Genomic DNA, 13,758 nt, shown 5'->3' with positions numbered 1-13,758 from the left:
GCTTGATGCTATGCAAATATTCTTCTCCACAGACTCCCCCTCATCCTTTAAGTAACAAATTCTGGTTCCTAAACTTCTCTGAATTAAATGTCTCTTGTCTGTGTTCCTACAGTGTCATCTTTAGAATAACATGAATTATATGTATTATAATTCTTGATTACTTATCTGTTTCCCCATCAGACACAGTTCCATGGGGGCAAAGTCCAACTTTGACACTTCTGGAACACACTTAGCACCTTTGTGGAAAAGAAGGCACCTAGCTTAATGAGCGCTAACAGGCTGGAGTTCAGCCTCCAATCTCCCTTTGGTAGGGACCAACCTATACATCTGTTCATGGTAGCCCAAGCCCAAGCCTGTTTTTAGAAAAGTCTCATATTCCTTCACCAAACATTCATCAAATATCTCCTATGTACCAAGCATGTGCCAGGTGGGACCTGAAAACAAAGTGATGAATAAAAACAGAAGTCCCCAGTCCAGCAAGAAAGCTCATGAAACCCCCAGTCTAGCAAGAAAGCTCATGAAACCCCCAGTCCAGCAAGAAAGCTCCATAGCCTGTGGCCGTCCTTCTCAGTCCACTTGGAGGTGACTCTTGTTTTTCTCCCGACAGTAACTGTGTGTTTAATTGAATGAGGAAGTGAATTTCGTCTGTATCTGAACAGTTATTTTAAAAGCAAAAGAACTAAGTTGGGAGAAAGGAAGAGACTAACATTTATTGGACGTCTACACTGTCACTGTTCTAAACTCTATTCACATATCTCGTGTCATTCTTATTGCAACCCTGCACAGGAAAGATGATTTTACTGTTCTGTGGATGAAGAAATGACGAGGTTTTGCAACTTCCCCAGGGTCGCACCATTGGTAAACAGAGATTCTGTGATTAAAACCCAGGTCCCTCTGATTCCAGAGTTGGTTGTCCTTGGCTGTCCTTGGCCACATGGAAGCCTGACTGCTTATTCTCAGGAGCCGTGGGTTTTGTGTGCAGTCCTGCTATAAAAGGCCCAGCTAAGCAACTTCTTGCCCTGTTCCCCAATTTGCAGTGTCCCTTTCTCCCTAGTGTTAATGGTTATTGACTGATAATTGTTTGCAGATTGAGATTTTTCTGATATTTCTAAGCCTATAGCAGAATTGTATTATCCAATAGTAATGTTATTCAGCCAGATCATTTTTTCCATGGACTATCACTTGTTATGTTTTAGGTTTGATTGGTTTTTTAACATGTTTTACCGCCAAGAATGGTGGTAGTGCACCATGCTAAATTTGAGATCCCTGTTTAAGAAGGGATGCAATGGCAAATTTCGGTAGAGGTCTTTAAGCCTTAAAATATATTTTGTTTGTCTTTTTTCTTTTTGTTATACAGGAGACATTTCCTTGTTTTCAGTTTTGAAATTGCGTTCACTTTCGCTAATGAAATTTCTGACAAAAGACACTAAGAGTTACGTTCAGTTGTCTAAAAAGGAAATGCGTATTTCACAAAAGTGTGGATTATCAATAACACAATAGGAGGCTGTGTTAGAAGAGTGTAGTGAGCCATAAGTACCATAATAAACACAGCCAGACAACAATGTTTATGTAACATAGTGGTGGGAAAGCTTCTCACAGCAACAGCACATTTATGAAGATAAAGAGTATCATTGGACTTTTCCATTTGAATATCCTCTGACATTTCATACCAAACATATCAAATGCAACTTGTTCTTTATCAGCCTGTCTGCCCTACGTCCTACTACCAGTTCTCCCTCCTGCCTTCCTCTTTGTGGGAGTGCTGATCATATGGCCAAACAGAGAATCTTAAAAGTTTGCAAAACACTTGAAAAATTATCTACTACAAACTCCTGTGTCATCTAGGAAACACCCTTTAAAAACATGATTAAGGGCCATGCCTGTGGCTCAAAGAAGTAGGGCGCCGACCCCATATACTGGAGGTGGCAGGTTCAGACCCAGCCCCCACCAAAAACTGCAAATAAAAAAATAAATAAAAACATGATTTAAGATCCAGGTTTCTACTTCAGTATTCCAAGGTTCAAATGCTGGCCATATTATTTGCAATGGAGTGTTTTTTGTTTGTTGGTTTGGTTTTTGGTTTTTTGGAGGTTTTTTTTGAGACAGAGTCTCTGTCACCCTAGGAAGAGTGCTGTGGCATCAGAGCTCACAGCAACCTCAAACTCTTGGGCTCAAGCGATCCTTTTTGCCTCAGCCTCCCAAGTAGTCCCAAGTAGTTGGGACTACAGGCACCTGCCACTTCTAATTTTATAGTAGAGCTAGGATCTCACTCTTGCTCAGGCTGGTCTTGAACTTCTGAACTAAAGCAATCTGCCCTCTTTAGCCTCCCAGAGTGCTAGGATTACAGCATGAGCCACCACTCCTGGCCTGCAATGGATTCTTCAGCAAGTCACTTTTCTGTGCCTCAGTTTCAAACAGGATAATAATAGAACCTATTTCATGTGATTGGAATGAGGAATACATGAAATGATATATGTAAAGCACTTAACCCAATGCTTAGGATACTGTTATTGCTCAAAAAAAAAAATGTTAGCCATTAATATTAGCAAGCATGGGCAGCACCTAGTGGCTCAGTGGGTAGGGTGCTGGCCCCATATACCGAGGGTAGCGGGTTCAAACCCAGCCCCGGCCAAACTGCAACAAAAAATAGCCAGGCGTTGTGGCGAGTGCCTGTGGTCCCAGCTACTCAGGAGGCTGAGGCAAGAGAATCACCTAAGCCCAGGAGTTGGAGGTTGCTGTGAGCTGTGATGCCACGGTACTCTACCTAGGGCGATGAAGTCAGACTCTGTCTCTCTCTCTATATATATGTATATATATATATTAGCAAGCAGATGTTTATCTTTTCTTTACCAATGCTAGGAATCATAAACTCTTTAAGGCCACTCATTCCAACATTGGGTAGTCGTCATTTTTAGAAAACTCTCATATTCCTTCAGCATCTGTCAAGTGTCTACTGTGTGCCAAGTATGTGCTAGAATCCGAGGACAAAGAGATGAATGAGAACAGAGTATCTGGCCTCACGAAGCCCAGGGTCGAGATTGCGAGCTCAGCCTCAGGGGGCCTGTAGCTGTCCTCTCCGCTCAGCCCACTTGGAGGTGACTCTTGCTTCTCTTCTGATTGATCATCTTTCAGTGCCCGGACCCCCAGGAAGTGACCAAAAAGTCCTTAATCTACCCCTAATTAGCTAGTCCACAGGGAGTTCAGTCTTCTCTTCTGGAGCAAGTTCCTTTGCCCGGTGAACCTTCTTTTCCTTATCTGAAATATAATATAATCCCTGCCCTATTAATGTCATTGGACTGTCATAAAAATAAAATGAGATAATTATGTGAAGGTCTATGTAACCTGCCAACTACTCTGTTAAACCAAAGAAAGAAATGCCTCTCCTAAAGACAGAATTTTAGAAATCTGTAAGCAAGGGAAGGTCTTTAGGCCGGAAGTTTGATAAACAGAGTAATTTACCAAGCCCCAAATCAGACTTGCATGGACAAGACTAGACTGAGTCAACCAGGCACCCAGCGTTGCTCCTAAAAATCCAGTGGCTGTATATTTTACTGGAGGTCACCAGGTTTTAGGCAGACAGAACTAGAGTCAAAATAACTTGTCAGTGACTTATTATTTCAGTGACCTTGTGCAAATTCCTTAATCTAAGCTATAGTTTCCTCATTTGTAAATCAGATCCTCTTTTCTTGGTATTTGGAATTAGAACTGAAAGACATTCAAAGAGTCTAGAGGACTAGTCTTTTAATCAGAGAATAAAAGTAGCTATCACCTACCCACCAAAGACATAAAAAAACAAGAAAGCCAGTTTGTAGAGAGAAAAGAATGAAGAGGACTATGGAGGGAAACAGAGTGAAGGAATGAAACTGCTCACCTACTCACGGGCATCCACTCAATGTAGCCAAGCAGCAGAACTACCAGGGGCCCAGCTGAATTCCTGCCATAAGGCTCCAGGAGATGGCTCTGAACCCCTGAACTATTTTTTTCCCCCTAAGACACAGGACCTTGTTCTGTTGCCCTGATTAGAGTGCAGTGATGTTATCATAGATCACTGCAACCTTGAACTCGTGGACTCATGCACTTATCCTGCTTCAGCCTCCTAAGTATCTGGGACTACAGGGATGTCCTACCACATTTGGCTAATTTTTCTATTTTTTGTAAAGACAGGGTCTTGCTATGTTTCTCCGACTAATTTCAAACTCCTGGGCTCAAGTGAGCCTCCCACCTTGGCCTCCAAAGTGTGCTGGGATTATAGGCATAAGACACTGTGCCTGGCAAGCCCTGAACTTTTCAGATAAACTCTTTATGCTTAAGTTAGCTAACGTCAATTTCTATTTCTTACAAGTCAGAGTAGTCGATCATGTCTTCTTACCACTCCCCTATTTTCTTGACCAAGTGTCTCTTGGAGTTCCAGGAAACTAGAATGTTCCAGGACATTTGCAAGTGAGACTGAAAAAGCCTATGTTTTACTCTCAGAGAAAAGACAGTAGGAAGCAGGAACAATTCTCCAACACTTGGGAGGCATGTTAATATTTTTCTAAGTAACGGAGAATGAGCAAATTTCCAAATTTCATTCATCATTAGTGACAGTTATTGCGAACCAATCCAGCCCCCTACACCCCACATTCTGAAAAGATACTTTAAAAAACTAAGCCAAACTGAACTCATAGCAGGCTTATCACATTGAAATATTTGTGTTAAATTATTCTAAAATCAGAATTATTTAAATTGTTTTGTTAAAAAACAAGCATGAAAACTAGCCATTGAACAAAACACTAAGATTGATAAATATTTATCTTTTAATATTTAGTAAATTAGTAACATCAGAAATATTTAGTATATATTTTCACTCCATTTAAGAAAGGCATTGTAATTAATTTGTTGCAGACACCATTGATTGCCTAGCCTAGAGCCATCTTACCCCTCTTTCTCTTTCTCAGAATCCCAATTTTGTTCAGATTTCCAACCTCCTTTGAGAGACCATGTGCTTCAGGGAAGGCTCAATCTAACCTCAGCTCCAGAGGTTGGTTCATGACTGGGCCCATGATTCATCACTCTTATGAAAAGTTAGTCTTGGGTGTTCAACACACTTCTAGTCAATGAGGTGTAAGAGATGAGGGTTTGGGAAAAAAGATTTCTCCTTCCCAAGAGAAATACAAATGAAGAGATGGCCTTCTCTTTCTCTGGGTGTTGTTTGTGACCATAATGGCAAATAAAAGTAACACCAGGAATGGCAAAAGAGAAGGGTTAAAGAACACGGATGATGTTTTTGAGTCACTGAATTAAACAGCCACCACCTACCACCTCTAGACCACTTATGTGATATAACAAATGCTCTTAATATTTAAATCAATTTTAATTAGAGATGTCTGTGACTTGGGCCTGAAACCCCAACTGATAGTGTTATATCTATGAATTTCTTTAAAATAATGTTACCATTTGGCAATTTCTAACATTCGTACATGTATTCAGAAGTGAGTTGAATAAAAATAATCCCCCTAACTATTACCCTACCACCCTTAAAAGTCCCATATGTTCCAAGAAAGAAATTGTCTTGGAAATACTTGCTCTTATCATCTGCTGTTTTGTATATAGAATGTAGCAACACAGGGCCACTGCCCATTTCGTTCCACCTCCACAGAATTGTACCCAAAGACACCCTGTTAAAACTGTGTGGAGAACTTCCCTCCCTCCATGAGTGCAATTATTATAGATGACTGTTTTGAGGGCTTTTTTCACTCTCTTATTCTTACTCCATCTTTGACATTCCTGATTAAAAGTTTCATTTCTCTTAAAGTTCCTTAATAGGCCATTTATTGTTATTGTGTTGACGTTGTTATTAATTGGCATCAGAATTTTTTTAATTGTAACATTTTCAGTGGGAGGAATCAATCTTTTCTGTCATGGTATTTCAGGTTACTAACTGTCATGATTCATGAATGGTAGTTTTCCTTCTAAACAAGTCTCGTCACGATAGGCAAGCAATGGTACCATCTCTATATTTCAAAGGCTGAGGAAACAGTACTCCGCCTACGTGATAATAGGATTGATTGACTCTACATATATAGGTCATGACTGTTATTTTTTTCGAAGGTTGTTTATTTGTTGGTTTGATTTCTGTAGCCTAGTCTTTTGTAAAGGAGGTATCTTCTAGTCCCAAATTATTTCTCTTCATGCATCCATTCAAACAAATTTGCCTTTGTCTCCTAGTTCTGTTTCTTACAATGCTTTTTAAAGAAGCCTCAGGCTGACCGAGGAACTCTTAAATAGGAAATAAACCAACAACTTTTATACTTATGGCTGGTGTATGCTTAAGGCAGTGATTTTCACCTGGTGTGCCATGAAAATTCTTAAAGACCATTAATTAAATTATCTTCAAAAGAAGTTCCAAGCCCAGGAAATATATTCTTGGTTTTTACTCATTTCTTTTAATCAACATCATGTAAGTGTGCCATAGAAGTTTAACTATAGGTTCAAGTGTGCTCTGAGATTAAAAAAAGTTGAAAAACATGGGCTTAAGGCGACATTTAGGAATATTCTTTGTTGTCCCAAATTCTACCTCTTCGCCTTAATTTACTTCTCTCCACTGCCTACATTTTTCCCCAAAGGTACACACAGTGCTTCACTTCCTTTCCTGCTTCTCTGGGTGGTAAAGCAAATGCTTGGCCTATGCCCTGGTAATCTCATACTGCATTTGTTGCACTCAGCTTTCATTCATGGTTAAGACATGTCTGCCTTGAACAAATCCCCCCTCTCCTTAAAAAGGAAAAAGAGTGAAGAAAATTGTCTATTTTAATCAGTATAATTTGATACCTTCAAAAATAAAAATACTGATAAACTAAAATGCATAAATCATTTCAAAATTAATGATACTTTAAAGTATGAATGGTCATATTAATAAGAGCCAATTAAAACTTTACTAAAAGCTTGGAGGGAGGGGGGTGGGGCCTTAGTGTGTGTCACACTTTATGGGGGCAAGACATGATTGCAAGAGGGACTTTACCTAACAATTGCAATCAGTGTAACTGGCTTATTGTACCCTCAATGAATCCCCAACAATAAAAAAAAAAAAAAAAAAAAAAAAAAAAAAAAAACTTTACTAAAAGCTTTTACTTAAACTAAACAGATGAATAGATTGCTGTTAAAGTCAACTCTATATGTGTGTTGCTGTCAGATCATGTGGCATTTTCTGCAAGTGAACGACCTACCGTACACAAACACACGTACAATCCATGTACCCCTGTAGCAAATTTCCTCTGGCTCGGTCTTGGACTGGTAAATCCCAAGTTAGTCTCCTCCCAGCAAACTCTCCAACGAAATAATATTCCTTCAAGATGGCAATCGGCCAGAAACATAAACATTTAACATGACAGTTTTATGACAGAGTCTGTGAAATTGAAGACAGCCTCTGGCTACTGACGATAACCCCATTGTCAGATCCGTGTTTTATAGTCAAACACTGGCTGATCTAATGAGGGAACCATTTAGAGGTTCTCTCTGCTTTAATAATGACTCATTGTCCTGGGAAACTTCACTTTCTATGAGAATAAGCCCTGAAGTGGCTCATAATTTGATGGTCTCTATGACAACGCTGAAGCTTTCAGAGATACTCTGGATCTGCAGGAGGTTATATGTTAGATCTGATTTTGAAAGAGTGTTGAGGTTGGGGGGGCAATGACACTATCACTTGTTGAAATCCAAAATATTGTCATCCAATAAAGTATTATTTTTTTCTCCATCAATCCAGTCCATAAAAGGAATCCTACAACATGAACCATGGTGAATACTCAGTCGGAGCACAATAGCATCCCAGAGTTGGAAGGCTGAGTTGGCATTTGAAACCTTTCAGAAGAAGTTGTTAAATAAACTGGGTGATTCAAAAATAATCGAACATTTCCCAGATGTGTTACTCAGTAACCAGGCAATACATAATCATGTATGAGCCAAACTGTGAGTGACCTTTTCAATATCTATGGGAATTGGTAGGTTTTGACCACATGTTTATATTTGTTTAGTGTCTAATTCTTTCTGAATCATTCTGTACAATCATATAAGTGTGCTAACCTGAGGTCCCCAAACCCTCAAAATGGAATTTATAGAGTCTTTGAAATGCCTGAAGTTAATATGCAAAAAATTGTACAGTTGAAATTGTACAGTTGAAATAAGTTCAGGTCACATAATTTCATTCCATATTTGTCTTTATGTAATTACATAGACTCAATAAAATTTTTCATTAACAGATTTTGCATTGATGTTTTGTCACTTAACTACTGAGTTAATCTTAAATATAATTTGGAATTTAATAACTTCCACAGTTTGTTAACATCTACAGTAGATACATAAAAACTATGTTATCCTTTTAACTACACCCTGGCTGCTGCAACAACATTATCATCATTCTTGCTGTAGACCCCAGGGCCCCTGCTAGTCTACAGAAAATCTCCAATTCATACAGAATTTTAAAAGGCTCTTAGATACCCTTGCTCTTGGTGGGAGTGAGGCAGTCCTACAATGGGGAGCACTGTTTGGTATGAGGAATGTGGGCTAGATTTCAACCTCCTCTTGCCTCCTCAGCTGGGAAGCTTCATTCAGTTCATAAAAACACACCACTGTACACAGCAGCCCCACTGGGACCCCACTGAAAGTGAGTTTAGACTATGATTCTTCAATACATTCACTCATTAAAATACCTTGAATAGCTTATCCATTAAAAAATAACTACATTTAGTTGATTCTAAGAGCCACGTATTTTAACAATTTAACATTTCTGAAATGTCTTACAGAGCTATATCCATTCAGCCACTCCATAAATTTTATATAGTAAATATGTATGATATACAGCCATTCAATAAACATATACTATTCATTGAGGAGAAAAAATTAAGGAAGTGAAATAATCCTAACTTCTGTTTATATTGTGCTTTCATTCTTAATAATGGGTTCTTTCCTCCTTGAATACCCCATAGATGTAACAAGCAGAGCAAATTCCCTTGCCTCTACTTTCAAAGACTCCTTAGACTAAAATAATCCCTCCTCACCCCAGAGCAGTTTGTTTATACTCTTGTCTGTGGCCTTATTTTATATTCTGCTTTATACAATTCTGTATAAATACAAATACAATTCTGTAATTGTATTTTCCTTCTCTCCCCTGCTGACCTGGAAGCTCCTGTAGCTCGGGGCCTGTGGACCTTTCTCTTTTCCACTGTGCCATTAGCCAGCAGTGTCGCCAAGTGGAAGCAGCGTGAGCTCTGGTGCCAGGCTGCCACATGTCCAGGTCTGCGCCCTGTGGTCTGCTCTCTCTGTGATCTTATGCAAGTTATTTAACCTCCCTCTCAGAGTCCCAATTCCTCATTCGTAAATACTTAATAATACTCAACATGTGTGGTTGATTTGAAGGTTTACAAATGAGCCAAATTGCAAAAGATTGGCACTTAGCAGGTTCCTTGTAACTTATTATCGCTATTTTTCAGAGACAGCATGAGTCTTAGAATCAGATTCAAATCCTGGCTTGTGCACGTGGTGTGTCCCCTAACTACAAGTTACTTCTCTGCATCTTGCTTCTAAGCACCAGGAAGACTGGGATCTTGTCTGTCTTGTTCATTGTTGAGTCCTTAGCATCTAACATAGAGCTTGATGCACAGGTGCTGACTGAACCAAACTTGAGTGAAATGAAATGAAAAATGAATGAATGAAAATAAACAAATAAAAAGTGAAGATAAGTTCTATCACACTATTGCAAGAATGATAAAGAAGGGGCCCAAAGTCCCACATGCTGTTACAATGGCTGGTACACAATAGCCTCCTATAACTGATTTTTGAGAGTCAAAACAAATGGATATGAAAAAATCAGTTGTGAAAAGTCCACAGGCCTTCATGCTTATGTATTTATCATGTAATTACAGGAGTTGGCAATAAGAGGACATGGCTAAATAGCTGGCCTGATGACTAATATCTCCTAGCATTAAATTGTCCACCTATACCAACACAACACTATTATAAGCAGCAAGAATCGCTTGTTTGTTTAGTAAATATTTACTGAGCACTTAGGATGCAGAGGACACCAAAACAGATAAAATATTTAAACAAGTACATCTAATGTCAGGTCAGAACATGGAGATGCTTGCTTTCTAAGAACTGAGGCCTCAGATGACTGGAGTTTCCACTTAAAGGGGATTCCAAAAAGATCATCATGAATAGACAGGATACTTGCTAGTCCCTGTCCTTTCTTAACTCCAGATATTACTTTCATAACTGCTTCCATCCATTTAGGCAGAAGGAGGAAACCTGTCTGACCTTTGGTCATAAATGCAGATAACACAGAAAGAGATTCTGGAGGTCAGGACAGGGGCGTACCCTGCTGCCCTGGATACTTCCCTCTGTGATTACAACACCATGGGAAGAAGCTGACACGGACGTGAGAAATGGGTGGTAGGAGGGTGAGCCGCGGCTGTTGAGTCTAAAGATGAATGATCACACCTCATCCATAACCGGCTTATAAGTGATTTCACCTAAAACATTCCAGACTGACGCATGTCATCTTGTTCTCCAGCATAAATAAGGGAGTAGACTCCCCAAGTAGTACTGGAGTCCTCTTTCTCAAAGAGGAAGAAAATGTCCTGGGTTGTCACACTGATTTATCAACTTAAATTTTGTTGCCATACATTTATATTAAATATACTGAGATCAATCAACCTTAATTAAAAATATGTAATATGACATATAGCTAAAACAATGTTATGTATCTTCATATAATAATTTCTAAGCAGTAACCTCCCGGTTTAGCTAAGCTTGGTTCATGCCCTTTGTCCCCTCTAAGCCACTAATGATGGAAGCAGACTTCTGGCCACAACAGGGAACACCGGAACTGGTAGACTTGAAAAATAATGAGGAGAAAACATTCTAGATCAAGGACACAGAGAAGAAAGAAGCTGGAAGAGGAAGGATGAGAGAAGAAAGACGGGGAGAGAAAAGAGAGAAATTAACAAGTTCCATCCATCTCAAGGACTAAGTATAGAAAACTTGAGCTGAAGGAGTTCTGAGAAATGGTCCTTTCACCCCACTGGGCTCTGGAAGTGTCTGATCTATCAGCATTTGATGACCTCTATGAAACAGGATGCTGGGCAAATCCTCTATTGCAGGCACCAGGCTACCCGGGCACCCAGAGCCACTTCTGGGGGGTGGGTATAAAACTACAAAAGGTGATCCTGCTGGCTCCCTTTAGCCCGGTGTGCCTCCTCTCAATTAGTTACCCCAAATGGAGCAGACACAGGAAAGAAACAAAAGGTAGCAAGCCAAGAGCATGCACAGGGAAGGGAGGCAGGGAATTAGGCCCATTCCTAGACAGGGGCTCGTCAGGGTTGATCCTTCCCTTTTACAGGTGAGCTGTAAAAGCCTTCTTCATTGTCTAGTGTTCCAAAAGGCAACCAGGATTAGAGCCAATGACTTCTATAAGACAAAAAGGAAGTTTTATCTTTTACCAGCTTCCCCTTCCTAGGCACTCCTGACAATCATCAAGGAATGCTTCCCTGCTCTGCATACCTGTCCTGGCTGCTCCAGTCTTTTGCAGGCCACCATGCACCAGCTCATGGCCACCCCCTACAGGTGGCTGCCAGGCTACCCTGTCTGTTTTACCCTAAGCATGACACATGCTCACTGAATTCTTCAAAGCACCACAAAAATCAGGAGGTTTGGGATAGAAAGGAATTACGATACAGAAAACAGTATTCTCCAAAAATGAGAATTGGGCTCTCAAATCTTCCGCCTGACCCAGGCTGCGTCTATTCCACATTGCTTAGCATTATAATATTTTCCTCTCCTTGGCTTATAACTCCCTTGTGGAATTATGGTGGGAAGCTCCACGCCTCTTAATCCAGAGAAGTCCTTGGGGCTCTGCAAGTGCCAACAGCTCCCCACACCTCTGATTTGTATCTGCCAACACATAATTACATGGAGAGGCTGGAAAAGTGTGAAGAAGCTGGAGAAAAGGAGATGAGAAAGATCTGGTTGAAACATAGCACTATGCTCTGTGGCTCAGAAATGTCTTTTAATAAGTAGAATTCTACTTTTATATTATTTATATAACAACTTTTCTCATCGTAAGACATCCTCTAACAAAGGACTTTATGAAGAAGACCCTAAAATCCATCACCGCAACAACAAAAATAAATAAATGGAACTTGATCAAATTCAAAAGCTTCTGCATAGTCACGGAAAAAATCATTAGAACGAATAGACAATCTACAGAATGGAAGAAAATATTTGCATGTTATACATCTGATAAAGGGCTGTTAAGCAAGCAGAATCTACAAAGAACTCAAGCAAATCAGCAAGAAGAAAACAAACTCCATTAAAAAGCAGGCAAAAGACATGAACAGAAAGTATTCAAAAGAAGATAGAGCGATAGCCTGCAAACATGAAAAAATGCTCACCATCTCTAATCATCAGGGAAATGCAAATCAAACCCACAATGACGTATCATTCAACTCTAGTGAGGATGGCTTTTATCAAAACAGAAAATGCTGACATGAATGCAGAGAGATAGGAGCACTCTTACATGGTTGGTGGGAAAGTAGCATGGACATCCCTCAGAAGACCTACAATGGACCCAACAATCCGACTTCAGTATTTACCCAAAGGAAAAAAAGACATTTTATTAAAAAGACACCTGCACTTGAATGTTTATAGCAGGTGTGGAAATATCCATAAAGATGTGAAAACAACCCAAGTACCCATCAAGATATGAGTGCTTTAATAAACTGTGGTATGTGTACATTATAAAGTACTACTCAGCCTTTAAAAAAATGGTGAACTAATACCTCTTATATTAACCTGGATAGAATTGGTGACCATTATCCTAAGAGAAGTATCATAAAATGGAAAAACAAACATCACGTGTACTTATTAAGTTGGAACTAATCAACCAACACTTACACGCACATATAGAAATAAACTCCTCAAAAATCAAGTAAGTAGGCTCACGCTTATAATCCCAGCACTCTGGGAGGCCAAGGCAGGAGGATTCTTTGAGCTCAGGAGTTTGAGACCAGCCTGAGCAAGAACAAGATCCCTTCTCTACTAAAAATAAAAAAATTAGCCAGGCATTGTGGTAGACGCCTATAGTCCCAGGTGCTCAGGAATTTGGGGCAGAAAGATTGCTTGAACTCAGGAGTCTGAGGTTGCTGTGACTATGAAGCCACGGCACACTCTATCCTGGGCAACAAAGTGAGACTCTGTCTCAGAAACAAAAAAAAATCAAGCAGGTGGGAGCAGGGGGAAGAAGGGATGGGTAATTCATACCCAGTGGGTACAGTGCAACTATCTGGGTGATGGGCATACCTATAACTTTGACCCAAAAGACATAAAAGCAATGTATGTAACCCAAAACATTTATACCCCCACAATATTCTGAAGTTAAACAGAAAAAGAAAACCTGAAGGACTGTGGATGAGAATTTAACCAAGTTGCATTGTTTGTTACGTGCTGTTGCACAATGCGTTCTTTTATAGAAAGTGGCCAGGCCCACTTCTCCCTGAAGAAAAAAGAGTACGGTGAAAGTACCTTGTTTATTGAGATTGCTAAAATAATAAATTGATATTATGAGGCCCATTTTATTGTGTCTGAGTGAGAATCTGTTGAAACAGACAGGACATTATAGGAAAAAGCTTAGAAAGTAAAATTGGATTTTTCATACATGAGTAGCAGCTGCTCAGTTAGCAGAAAAACACTCAGAAGTAGTTTATCAGGCATCAATGTAGCGAACAA

The sequence above is a fragment of the Nycticebus coucang genome, chromosome 11, assembly GCF_027406575.1.
Source record: "Nycticebus coucang isolate mNycCou1 chromosome 11, mNycCou1.pri, whole genome shotgun sequence".
Taxonomy (NCBI): Eukaryota; Metazoa; Chordata; class Mammalia; order Primates; family Lorisidae; genus Nycticebus; species Nycticebus coucang.
The sequence above is the reverse complement of the archived record's forward strand: the minus strand, read 5'-3'. Positions refer to the sequence as shown.